The sequence below is a fragment of the Pongo abelii genome, chromosome 2 (assembly GCF_028885655.2).
Source record: "Pongo abelii isolate AG06213 chromosome 2, NHGRI_mPonAbe1-v2.0_pri, whole genome shotgun sequence".
NCBI lineage: Eukaryota > Metazoa > Chordata > Mammalia > Primates > Hominidae > Pongo > Pongo abelii.
In genome coordinates, this window is record NC_085928.1 from 147,871,464 (window position 1) to 147,884,783 (window position 13,320).

General features: G+C 46.9%; 1 protein-coding gene across 7 annotated transcripts in view; it reads left to right on the forward strand.

Moving 5' to 3' along the window:
- Window positions 1–13,320, forward strand: part of MRAS (muscle RAS oncogene homolog) — a 58,411-nt gene that overhangs the window by 27,962 nt on the left and 17,129 nt on the right. The window lies entirely within an intron of this gene.

The following is a 13,320-nucleotide window of genomic DNA, read 5'->3' on the forward strand; positions in this document are numbered from 1 at the left end:
TGTTACCCAGGCTGGAGTGCAGTGGCGTGATCAAGGCTCACCACAGCCTAGACCTTCTGGGCTGAAGCAGTCCTCCCACATATTTTGTCTGTCTTTTGGTTGTTTCAGCTGAGAAGGTAAATCTGGTCCCTGTCACTCCATCTTGGCCAGAAGCAGAACCAAATCATGACTTCAAAAAAATACAATTTTGTGGCCGGGCGCTGTGACTTACAAGGCCTGTAAATCCCAACACTTTGGGAGGCTGAGGTGGGCAGATTGTTTGAGCTCAGGAGTTTGAGACTTGCCTGGGCAACACGGTGAAACCCCATCTCAACTAAAAATATAAAAATTAGCCTCAGATGGCTGAGGCGGGAGAATCACTTGAGCTCAGGAGGCAAAGGTTGCAGTGAGCCGAGACTGTGCCACCTCACTCCAGCCTGGGCAACAGAGTGAGAGTCCCTCTCAAAAAAACAAAACAAAACAAAAAACTTTGTAAATATATTTTAAAAGCACTGAATTATATACTTTTAAAGTATTAATATTATGGCATGTAGATTGTATCTCAATTTTAAAAAGCACCATCCTCCAAGGGTTTGTCTGCAGCCCTGGGACTTTGAACAATTTGAACAGGTACCAAGCACCTTCCCATCTTGGGACTTTGCATTTTGTCTTCTCTCTGCCTAGAACATTGTTCCTGCAGAAACACTGATTTCATTTAGGTCTCAGCTCAAATGTCACTTTATCTAAGAGGTCTTCCCTGACCAAACCATTGACAGTAGTATCCACCCCACCCCAGTCATTTCTATGCCCAACTCTGTTCTTCTTTATTCTGACTTTTATGGTTGGACATATTTTATCTTTGTTTGTTTATGTTTTTGTCTCTGCTGACTAAAATATAAATGTCTGAGAGCAGGGACTTTATTTACTGACTGCATTATTCCTAGCGTCTAGAATACTGCTTGGCTCATAGTAGCTCCCCAGTAAACATTTGTGGAATGACCAAATGAAAGAATAAACCTTGAACAATATATGTGTAGTGACAGGTTTGATGTGCTAGCTATATTATTTTTTTCTAACTCACATTACAATAATAAGTATATATAACTATTAAAATTAAAACTTACATCTGTGCACTTTCTAAAATCATTTCATGCATCACCTATTAGAATATATGGCACACTTTGGGATATACTGAGTTAAATCAATGTAAACAAGTTTCTTCACTGCAGGACTTACAAGAACCTTTAACATGCAAACACATATTAGAGGTGTAGTGATAGGATACGTTGTCCTTAGGGCTTCCCACAGGGGTCATTTTTTGCACGTGATTCTGAACTATGTTCCATAGAGAACATTCTGAAACACATTGCATAATGCATGTAAGAAAGTAACACCATGCCTGGTACATTGTTGGAACTCAAATCAGTATTTCTCTCTATAGCCATATAAACTTCTCTAACTTTTTCCTGAGTACCTTTGGATGTTAAATTGGTTTCTGAGGAAAAATGTTTTCCTCAAGATTGATTTTTAGGAAGACTTTGTGATAACATTTATAGCAGGAGCAGCAGGGAGAGGGGAAACATGGCCGCAGCATTATATTAGAAGCGTGCATTTGCAAAGCCTGTGTTCTGAAGCGCCTAGGCTCTCCGTGGCATTACTTTAGAAGAATGAGTTTGTTAAGCCTCTAATTCTGCCACCAGAGTCAGGCCCGATTTAGGGCATTGCCCACCCAGGCCTTCCTTGGGAATAGACACCAGATTCCCAGATTAGATGCTTCTCCACTCCATTAGATCTGCTATTAAGAAAAGGAAGACTTGGCCGGGTGCGGTAGCTCACGCCTGTAATCCCAGCACTTTCCGAGGCCGAGGCAGGTGGATCACGAGGTCAGGAGTTTGAGACCAGCCTGACCAACATAGTGAAACCCCGCTTCTACTAAAAATACAAAAAAAATTAGCCAGGCGTGGTGGCGCCTGTCATCTTAGCTACTCGGGAGGCTGAGGCAGGAGAATTGCCTGAACCCGGGAGGCGGAGGTTGCAGTGAGTAACTCTGAACCTTTCTGGGGCTGAACTTTTCTGGAGTGGTCTGCACCCCTCAGATGGCCAGGACTTCCCTGGGCATCTGGATCCCAGAGGTCCTGCTCCCCTGAGGCCATGCCATCTTCAGGGAGGTGCTAAGCCTGGAGGTGCCCTCGGTTGCCCTGTACCCCACTGAACTCAAGGGGCTCTCAACTCTGCAGTTTCTCTTCTTCCAAACTCAGAAAGACAAAAAATGTGGCAGCATGATGATGAGGAGAAGGAAGAGAATGATAATTTTGATGACGGGGTATTGAATGGGCAGAAACTGTGTGGAAGGCCCATGCTAAGCAGATTGCATTTGCTGTCTTTGAATCCTTACAAATGCTACCGTGGTAGTTGCTGTTGTTATTTCTGTTTTATAGATGAAGAAAATACAGCGAAGTTTCACACAACCAGCAACAGTTTGAGCTACCTGTTGACTCCTATCCACTGTCAGTCTGGTTGTGTAGGAAAATCCTCCCCCACAGCACAGTGGATCTTTGTGCCTCTGGGAAGGGGAGCTGAAATCCCAGGAAGAAGCGGGTGTGGCTGAACTATCATACCTCTCCTGCCCTTCTTACTCCTCACCCAGGGTCCTTCAGAGAGCCAGGTGCTCCGGTTGTGATCTCAATCTCACGTCAGAGATTTGCAAACTGCTTAAGGAAGGCTTCTCTGTGACTTCCACACTGATTATTCTCACAGGCTGCCTGCTTTCTTGCAAACCTGTTTCTTGTTTTCTTCCAGGAAGTCACATTGCCTGTGCCTCCCAGAACCTAAGAGACAAGAGCTGGCTGGCCTCAGGGGCCAGCAGCCAGGCTCTCCTGTGGCTGCGGGACCCCCAGGCTTTGGAGCAAGCCTGCTCTGAGTTCTTTCCTGCAAGGGTTTGGGATCCTCATCTCACTTTACATTGTCAAGGGCCCAACCCTCGGAGCCTCTCTTCCTCCCCGTCTGGTCCCCGCTTCTCCACTGTGGGGTTCGCTTCGGCTGTCCCATCTCCATGCTCTCAGCCCTCTCCTCCCGTCTCTGACTTTGGAACACCACCTCACCTTGGCTTTCAGCTGTGTGACTGCCCTCACCCCAATTCTATCTTGTCATGAATCAGGAAGCCCCAAACCTTAGGAAGAGCCATGGAGTTTTGTGTTTGTTTGTTTTATTGTGATAAAGTGTACATAACATAAAAGTTACCATCTTAACCATCTCTAAGTGCATAGTGCATTCACTTTGTTCTACAACCATCACTCCCATTCATCTCCAGAACCTTTTCACCTTCCTCAACTGAAACTCTGTACCTATTAAACACTGACTCCCCATTCTCCCCTCTCCTCAGTCCCTGGCAACCACTATTCTGCTTGCTTTCTTTTCTTTTATTGATATCATATTTATACGTATTTTGAGGTAATGATCAAATCCAGGTAATTAGCATATCCATCACCTCAAACATTCTTTCTTTTTATTGGGAACATTACAATTCTTCTCTTCTAGCTATTTGGAAATTTGCAATGAATTATTGTTAACTATAATTTCCCTACTGTGCTATCAAATACTAGAACTTATTCCTTCTATCTCTTTGTATTTCTGTACCCATTAACCAACTTCTCTTCATCCCCCCACCAACACACCCTTCCCAGCCTTTGGTGTCGATCATTCCACTCTCTACCTCCATGAAATCCACTGTTTTAGCTCCCACATATGAGTGAGAGCATGTGATATTTGTCTTTCTGTGCCTGGCTTATTTCACTTAACATAATGACCTCCAGTTCCATCCATGTTGCTGCAAATGACAGAATGTCTTTTTTTTTTTTTTTTTTTGAGACGGAGTCTCACACTTGTTGGGCAGACTAGAGTTCAGTGGCACGATCACTGCAACCTCCCCCTCCCGGGTTCAAGCAATTCTCCTGCCTAAGCCTCCCAAGTAGCTGAAATTACAGGCACCTGCCAACACGCCCGGCTAATTTTTGTATTTTTAGTAGAGATGGGGTTTCACCATCTTGGCTAGGTTGGTCTCGAACTCCTGACCTCAGGTGATCTGCCCACCTCTGCCTCCCAAAGTGCTGGCATTACAGGCATGAGCCACTGCGCCCAGCCTCATTCTTTTTTATGGATGAATAGTATTCTATTGTGTATATATGCTACATTTTCTTTATCATTCATTCATTAAAAGGCACTTAGGTTGCACTTACTCTTGGCTATTGTGACTAGTGCTGCAATAAACATGGGAGTGCAGGTATCACTTCAATATACTGATTTCCTTTCCTTTGAGTATATACTCAGTAGTAGGATTGCTGGACCATATGGTAGCTCTATTTTTAGTTTTTTGAGGAATCTCCATACCATTTTCCACAGTGGCTATACTAGTTTATATTCCCACCAGCAGTATCCAAACATTCTCTTTTCTCCACATCTTCCCTAGCATTTGTTATTTTTTGTCTTTTTGATAATAGCCATTGTAACTGGGGTGAGATGTTATCTCATTGTAGTTTTGATTTGCATTTCATTGTAGTTTTGATTTGCATTTCTCTGATGATTAGCGATGTTGATAATTTTTTCATATAACTGCTATCCATTTGTTTGTCTTCGTTTGAGAAATGCCTGTTCAGGTCTTTTGCCCTTTAAATCAGAATTTTATTTTATTTTATTTTATTTTATTTTGCTAGTGAGTTGTTTGAGTTTCTTATATATTCAGGTTATTAATCCCTTGCCTCTTAAACACTAAGTCCCCATTTTCCCCTCTCCTCAGTCCTTGGCAACCACCATTCTACTTTCTTTCTTTCTTTTTTTTTTTTTCTGAAATGAAGTCTCACTCTGTCACCCAGGCTGGAATGCAATGGTGCGATTTTGGTTCACTGCAACCTCCGCTTTCTGAGTTCAAGTGATTATCCTGCCTCAGCCTCCTGAGTAGCTGGGATTACAGGCGCGCACCACCATGCCTGGCTAATTTTTGTATTTTTAGTAGGGATGGGGTTTCACCATGTTGGCCAGGCTGGTCTCGAACTCCTGGCCTCAGATGATCCACCCACCTCGGCCTCCCAAAGTGCTGGGATTACAGGCATGAGCCACCGCGCCTGGCTTCTACTTTCTGTCTCTATGTATTTAACTAATCTAGATACCTCATATGAGTGCTATGATAAGTGGAATAATATTTGTCCTTTTGTGTGGCTGGCTTATTTTAATTAGCACAATCTATTCAAGGTTCACCCATGTTGCTGCATGTTCTGAATTTCTTTCCTTTTTTTTTCTTTTTTTTTTTTTGAGACGGAGTCTCGCTCTGTCGCCAGGCTGGAGTGCAGTGGTGCGATCTCGGCTCACTGCAGCCTCCGCCTCCCGGGTTCAAGCAATTCTCCTGCCTCAGCCTTCCAAGTAGCTGTGACTATAGGCGTGCGCCACCACGCCCAGCTAATTTTTGTATTTTTAGTAGAGACTGGTAGCATTTTCACCATGCTGGCCAGCATGGTCTCAATCTATTGACCTCATCATCCGCCCGCCTCGGCCTCCCAAAGTGTTGGGATTACAGACATGAGCCACCGTGCCCGGCCTTCTCTCCGTTTTAAAGCTGAATGATATTCCACTGTATGGATGTACCATGTTTTCATTATCTATTCATCTGTGGATGGATACTTGGGTGGTTTCCACCTTTTTGCTATTATGAATAATGCTGCTATGAGCATGGTATATAAATATCTGTTTGAGTCCCTGCTTTCCTTCTTTTGTCTTAAGAGTTCTTGTGTGCCTATTTTTTCTGTTGGTTAGGGATGGAAGGCTGCTAAGCCCCTTACTTCACAATTGTGGAAACTGAGGTACAGACGGAGAGGTCACTAGCCTAGGGTGAGACCTAGCTAGCTGGGAGCCGGGTCTTGGGCTTCTCGACTCTGCCAAGCGTGTCCTCCACCCTGTCCCACTACCTCCTGCTTTGGCCCAGGCCTTGGGCCTCTAAGGTGGGATGCTGACCAAATCCTCTGCCCACTTACAACAGGGCAGATGTCTCTGGGCCTCCCCGCCCTCTGGCTCCCAGCCCCGCCCTCTGCCCAGCCAGCCTCTGGAACTTTGCATCTTTCTTCCATCAGTGGAGAATAGCAGTGGGCCCTGAGTCTCCAGACACCGCTTCCCACCTTGGGGTTCTTGGGCCCAGCTCTGCAACCTCTCTGTCTCCGTCTCCCCAGCAAGGGCCCAGTGTTTTCAAAGAGCAAAAGCCTGGCTGTTCTCCTGCACCCTCAGAAGCTGGGACATTTCCACCCTGGCTTCTGCCCAAACCTCAGACACAAGTGCTGTTGTCTTCTCAGAGGGGCCTGAACCTGGCTTTTCCCTGCACACTTAAATCCACATTCTTTCTGGGGATGCGGAGGAGAGGAGGACATTGGAAGGGCAGGAAGAGGAAAAGGAACGTTTATTGAGAGTTTTTTTTTCCTGAACCAGGGGCTTTACCAGGGGGCTTTATGCTCAGCGGGCCTTAGGCCAGCTTCAGAGTGGGTACTCTCCATAGGCCCCAACTAAGAATGGGGTGCAGGCAGAGCTGGCCTGTCACCCACCAAGGGGAAGCTGCTCTTCCCCTGCCAGCAGTGATGTGGGAGGAATTTCCCTCTTTCCCTTCATGGGGAAGCATGGCTGCTGGCCTGAGATTATGCAATCCCGCCCTGCAGGCCTGGGCCTGACCCTTTGTCCCTGCTGCATCAGCCACACTGCTGAAATGCCTCACTGATCTCCGTGGTGCCCAGGGCAGTGCTCGGTGGTAGAAAGCCCTTCCTCACATTGCTGACAGATCTCTTCCCAAATCCTCTCTTGCTGTCTGTCCTCAGAGCGGTGATAGTGGTTACTACCAACCAGACTTTTCTTGAAGGCCTCATACTAAGGGCTTTTACAAGGATGCCTTATTTCATCCTTGTGACAATTCCGTGAAATTGAGATTAGTCAAGTGAGAGTAAATCACTTTCCAGGTGAACACAGCTGCTCTGCAGCCAGTATACCTCAGTACTGCTGTACTAGTTGGTAAAATAGTGAAGTACTCTCTACCACTGGAAAATTGCTGCTGCTGCTGCCCTGCACCCGAGGGGCCCTTCCCAGACCCACTAGCCAGGCTGGGAGTTGAAGGACCCCCTCCAGCCACTGACCTAGAGTCAGCTCAGTGAGGCTTGGACTCAGTGATGAAGGTGTGAGTGGAATATGCAACTCCCTACACCCAACTCTTAGCACAGCCTGGGCTCGTTCCAAATTTGTCAGCATCCCAAAATCCAAGTGTTTTTCCACTTCCCTTGCTGACAATCAGGTCATAGATGCCAGTTAATGTGGGGTTTTGCCTGACTTTCAGAACTTCATGTTGGTCACTGTTAGAAGTCATGTGACCAGTTTGGGCCAAGCACACCAGCCTGACCAATAGATCTGGGACCTACCCTGTCTGCCATTGTGTTGGGTGATGCCACCTTCCCTGGGCCTCAGTGTTGCCTCTGTCAGCCTGTGCTCCCCACGCCCTGGCTCTGGTGACTGGGGCTCCTCCTCCCTTTGGGCTGCCTCTGGACAAAGACCTTGCACCCTCATCAGTGGGATCTGTATCCAAATGAGATACACCTCATAGTTGTTGCAAAGGATAAATGAAAAAAATACAAATTGTGAGTTCCTTGAGGAAAAGGACTATGCCCACCATTGTATCTCTGATGTCAGCCCAGACTTGGCATCTATTAGGTGTTTAATTATTGTTTATTGAGTGAGGGGGGAAACAAGTCACCTTGCAAGGGGCTTGGCACATAGCAGACCTCAGTAGATGCTATTGTTGCAGTGATTGCTTTAATGTGATATATATTATTGTTGTTTTTATTGTTATTTTTAGAGGCGGGGTCTCACCGTGCCACCCAGGCTGGAGTGCAGTGGCATGATCATAGCTTACTGCAGCCTTGAACTCCTGGGTTTAAGTGATCCTCCCACCTTGGCCTCCTAAAGCACTAGGATTACAGATGTGAGCCACTGTGTCTGGTTTATATTATTTATGAGGTGGCTTGATGGTTTCAAGAATAGGTCCCATCACCTGTATGGATGAGGGGCCACTGATATATGTCCCTGTGTCTAGGGAGGTTGAGGAGTGAGGCTTGAGCCCCTGACTTAGGGATATACCTCTCCGCCCAGAGTTGTGTGAATTGAACCCTGAGTCGTATATACCTGGATATGTTCACTAATTCATTCTGCAAATAATTGCTAATGTACCCATCTCTCTTTTGGGCTCTGAGGACGTAGCAATTGGCAAATCAAAGCCCCTGCTCTCATGAAGCTTATGTTTTAGTGGGGTGAGGGGACAGAGCATAAACAAATATGTGTGATGTCAGGTGGTGATAAGTGCTGTGATGAAGAGTCAGACAAGGTAAGGGAGTCACAGTGGGGAAGGGGTTGCTGTCTTGTGTTGGCTGGTCAAGGAGGGCCTTCCTGATAAGGGAATGTTGGAGCAGATACCTAAAAGAGAAAGCTGCACCTGTATCTGGAAGGGAATCTCAGTCAGTGGGAGTATCAGGTGCAAGGGCCCCGAGGCAGGGGTGTGCCTGGCCTGTGCGGGGAATAGCTAGGAAGCCAGCATGTGGAGCAAGTGAGAGCACAGCTAGCAGGAGAGAGGTCAGGCAGGTAGCTGGAAGGATTGATCTCACGGGGTTTTGTAGGTAAATGAGAAGCCGTCGGAGGATTTTGAGCAGAGGAAGGACATGATCTAACATGTTTAAAACGTGGGTACTTCTCAGTTCCTTATCCTGCTGCGCTCCTGGCCTGGCGAGTGAGAAGAGCTCACTCTGGCTCTGGTGTGAACGGAACACAGAGGAACCATGGCAGAATCGGAAAGACCAGTTAAGAAGCTCCTGATGGTGGGCTTGGGCATTGGTGGAGGAGGTGGTGAGAAGGGTAGATTCTGGTTGTGTTTTGAAGGAGGAAACAACAGGATTTGTCGATGGAGTATATGAGATTATTAGAGAGGGAAGAGTCTTTGGCCTGAAGAACCAGTAGAATAGAGTTACATTTATCAAGATTAGGAAGAACAGTGAAAAACAAGTTTTGGGGGGAAATCAAGAGTCTAATTTTGGACATGTTAAATCCAGGATGCCTTTCACACAGACAAGTAGAAGTCAGGGTGGCAGCTGGATATCTAAGCCTGTAGGAGGGGAGACATGTGGGCTGGATAGAAATCTGGGTGGTGACCTGTAAAGCTGCAGGATGAGAGATCACCAAGAACGTGACTGCGATTAGAGAAGGACCCACCAATGTTTAGAGGCTGGGGAGAAGAGGAGACAGGGCAGGACCAGTCACTGCAGTAGGATAAACACCAAGGGAGAGTGGCATCCTGCAGCCAAGTGAAGAAGGTGCTTCACAAAGGCAGGGACCATCAACTGCATGAGAGACCAGCCAGGAGCCCAGCAGGATGAGGAACTGAGAAGCACCCATTGGATTTAGTGACATGGAGGTCATTGGCGACTTGACAAGATCAGTTTTGATGGAGTGGTTGGAAATGAAAGTCTAATTAGAGTGGGTTCAAGAAAGTGGTGGAGAGGAGGAGCAGGCAGCGAGGATAGGCAAGAAGTGTTTCTGTAAGGAGGAAGAGAGAAATGAACAGTAGTGGGAGGGAGAGGTGAGGCCAAGGGGCGGGGTTTTGATTTGTAATTTTTTTTGTTTGTTTTTAAGACAGGGTCTTGCTCTGTCACCCAGGCTGGAGTTCAGTGGCATGATCACAACTCACTGCAGCCTTGACCTCCCGCAATCCTCCCACCTCAGTCTCCTCAGTAGCTGGGACCACAGGCCTGGCAAATTTTTGTATTTTTTGTAGAGACGGGGTTCTCACTTTGTTGCCCAGGCTGGTCTCAAACGCCAGGGCTCAAGTGATCCTCCCAGCTCAGCCTCCCAAAGTGTTGGGATTACAGGAATGAACCACTGTACCCAGCTTTATTTGTAATTTTTTTTGTTTCATTTTATTGTATTTTTGAGTTTTAAAATATATTTATTTATTTATTTATTATTTTTTGAGACAAAGTTTCACTCTGTCACCCAGGCTGGAGTGCAGTGGCACAACCTTGGCTCACTGCAACCTCTGCTTCCCAGGTTCAAGCAATTCTCCTGCCTCAGCCTCCTGAGTAGCTGGGACTACAGGCGCCCGCTACCATACACAGCTAATTTTTGTATTTTTAGTAGAGATGAGGTTTCACCATGTTGGCCAGGCTGGTCTCGAACTCCTGACCTCAGGTAATCTACCTGCCTTGGCTTCCCAAAGTGCTGGGGTTACAGGCGTGAGCCACTGTTCCTGGCCAATGTATTTTTGTTTTAAGATGAGAGAAATTACAGCACATTTACCTGCTGGTGGAAATAAACCAATAGAGAATAGGATGATGAAGGAACAACAGTTGCAGCAGTGTCCTCACACAGGTGGCAGGGACCTGGAGCCAGTGCTTAGCTGGAGAGGATGGTCTTAGGAGCAGAGCTGGGTCATCCACCCTAGCGAGAGGGCAGGTGGAACATGTGTTTTACAGGAAGGGAGGTGGGTTGATTTTTTTCCTCATATAACTTTTTTTATTGAGATAAAATTCACATGCAAAATTCACACGTACAGTTCAGTGGTTTTTAGTGTATTCACAGAGTTGTACAACCACATATTGCTGATTAACAAATCAGTAATTACTGTAACCACTGCCAACTCATTCCTGAACGTATTCATCCCCAGCCCTGCTCAAAACCCCCCTTACCCATGAGCACTCACTCTCCATTCTCCCCCCTCCTCAGTCCCTGAAACCATTAATCCACTTCCTGCCTTTATGGATTTGCCTACTCCAGACGTTTCATGGAAGCGGAATGGGACAGCACATGGTCTCTTGCGCCTGGCTTCTTTCACTTAGCACAGTGTTTTCCAGGTTCATCCTGCTGCAGTGTGTATCAGAATTCCATTCTTTTTTATGATATTCTAGTGTACGGATATACTACATCTTGTTTTTTGTTTTTGAGATGGAGTTTCACTCTTGTTGCCCTGACTGGAGTGCAATGGCGTGACCTTGGCTCACTGCAACCTCTGCCTCCTGGGTTCAAACAATTCTCCTGCCTCAGCCTCCCGAATATCTGGGATTACAGGTGTGTGCCACCACACCCAGCTAATTTTTGTATTTTTAGTAGCGAGGGTGTTTCACCATGTTGGTCAGGCTGGTCTCAAACTCCTGACTTCAGGTGATCTGCCCGCCTCGGCCTCCCAAAGTGCTGGGATTACAGGCATGAGCCACCGCATTCGGCCATATACTACATTTTGTTTATTCTTTCATCAGTCAGTGGACATTTGGGTTGTTTCTACTTTTGGCCATTGTGGGTAATATTGCTGTGAATGTTAGTGTGCAAATTTTCATGTGAAAACTTGCTTTCAGTTCTCTTGGGTATATACCTAGAAGTAGAATTGCTGGGTCATTTGGTAACTCCATGTTTAACATTTTGAGGAACTACCAAACTGTACCAGCAGTATGTAAGGGGTCCCATGCCTCTCAGGTGGGTTGATGTGGGGTACAAGCATGTGGAGTTTATCTCCTGATAGATCCCTGTTTCAATTCCTGAGCTGAGAGTGCACGCTTGGCAGAAGAGGACGGGTGGGTGGTGGTCGCCCAGGGAGTGGGAGAATGATGGAGAAGGATGGCGGGCACTCTGAAGGCCCTGGAAGTTGATGCTCAGGCCTTTAAAGGGGGAGAAGCCAGTGCACTCATGAGTTTTCTCTTCCCTGCCACCCATGGCTGCCCAGGCGCAGGTGCGGAGTAGGTGGAGAGTTTGGTGTAAGCAAGTGGGGTAAATGCAGGAAGCAGCCTCCAGGCTTCTGTCCTCCATCTCTGTCCTCACCCCTCCTTTTAGACGTGCTCTTCTTCACAGGCTGTGGGTATGCCACTGCTGACTCCTGCTCAAAGACAGGCTGGTGTAAGGAGCAGAGCAAGGCTTGGAATCAGACGGGAATGGATTCAAATCCTGCCTCTACTGCTCATTAGCCATATGAACCTAAGCAGATCACTAGCCTTGCCCTGCCTCTGTCTCTTCACCTGTCAAATGCTGGCCTCCCAGAGGGGTTACAATGTGGAAGTGGGATTATAGGCCAACGCTCCCAGTTGTCTCCCTGTTTCTCTGCACTGCCAGGCCCCCGTCTGTTCGTGTGATATTCCTGGGCTCTAGTTACACAGCTGAGATCCCTGCTGTCCTTTCCCCTTTCTTCTCTTCCTTCCCTAAGAGCAGCATTGAAGGTTCTAGGTTCCTCTAAGAATCCCTCAGAACCATAGACCATCTCCCCAGAATGTGCACCCACATATGCAGTTTGTATACCAGTTCTGGGGATCATGGGCCTTGAGAAAACTTATCCCAAGACCCCCTCACTCCATTCCCCACAGCTGCAGGGTGTGGCCTCCAGCATGAGTGACCCCCAAAGCTGGTGGCCGGCACTTCTCCCCTGATGTTATCCTTAAGCCAGCGTGTTGAGGAGGTTGGGGCCACTGGCAAAGGGACTCTTCCCTGTCACCAGGGAGCCAGTTGGTGCCCACTACAGGACTTTAGCCCTCGTCTCCTTGGGGAGTCCCAGGTGTCCTGGCTGTCTGCACCCTGCCAGCATTTTGGAGAAGTTCAAGAAAGCAGCCCTTTTTCTAGGAACAGTGCATGGTGAATGCATCAGCCCTTTTGCCCAGCACCCAACCCCACTCCATACACCCCCATTACCCAGAAAGGGGAGCACAAATTAAAATAGTAAACACCCCTCATCACTATGTATGTTCAGCTAAGTGACATTTTTTTTAAATCTATTCTTAAGCTTCCTTACCTTATTCTTCTGTAAAATGGGCATAATCATTCCTGCCTCTCATGACAGGTTTGTGAATTAGAGATACATAGAAAACTCTAAGCATGGGGCTGGGCACAGTGGCTCATGCCTGTAATCCTAGCACTTTGGGAGGCCAAGGCGGGCAGATCACTTGAGGCCAGGAGTTCGAGACCAGCCTGGCTAACATGGCAAAACCCCATCTTTACTAAAAATACAAAAATTAGCCGGGAGTGGGGATGCGCACCTGTAATTCCAGCTACTTGGAAGGCTGAGGCATGAGAATCACTTGAACCCAGCAGGCAGAGGTTGCAGTGAGCTGAGATTGCACTACTGTACTCCAGCCTGGGTGATGGAGTGAGACTCTGTCTCCAAAAAAAAAAAAAAAAAAAAAAGAAAAGAAAAGAAAAAAGAAAACTTTAGGTATGGCCCTTGGAGGCATATTATCTCTAGAAATTGTTTTCTCTATTGCTTGATATTCCGCGACCCTTATTTCACCCTGTAGGGGTGTTGTAAAA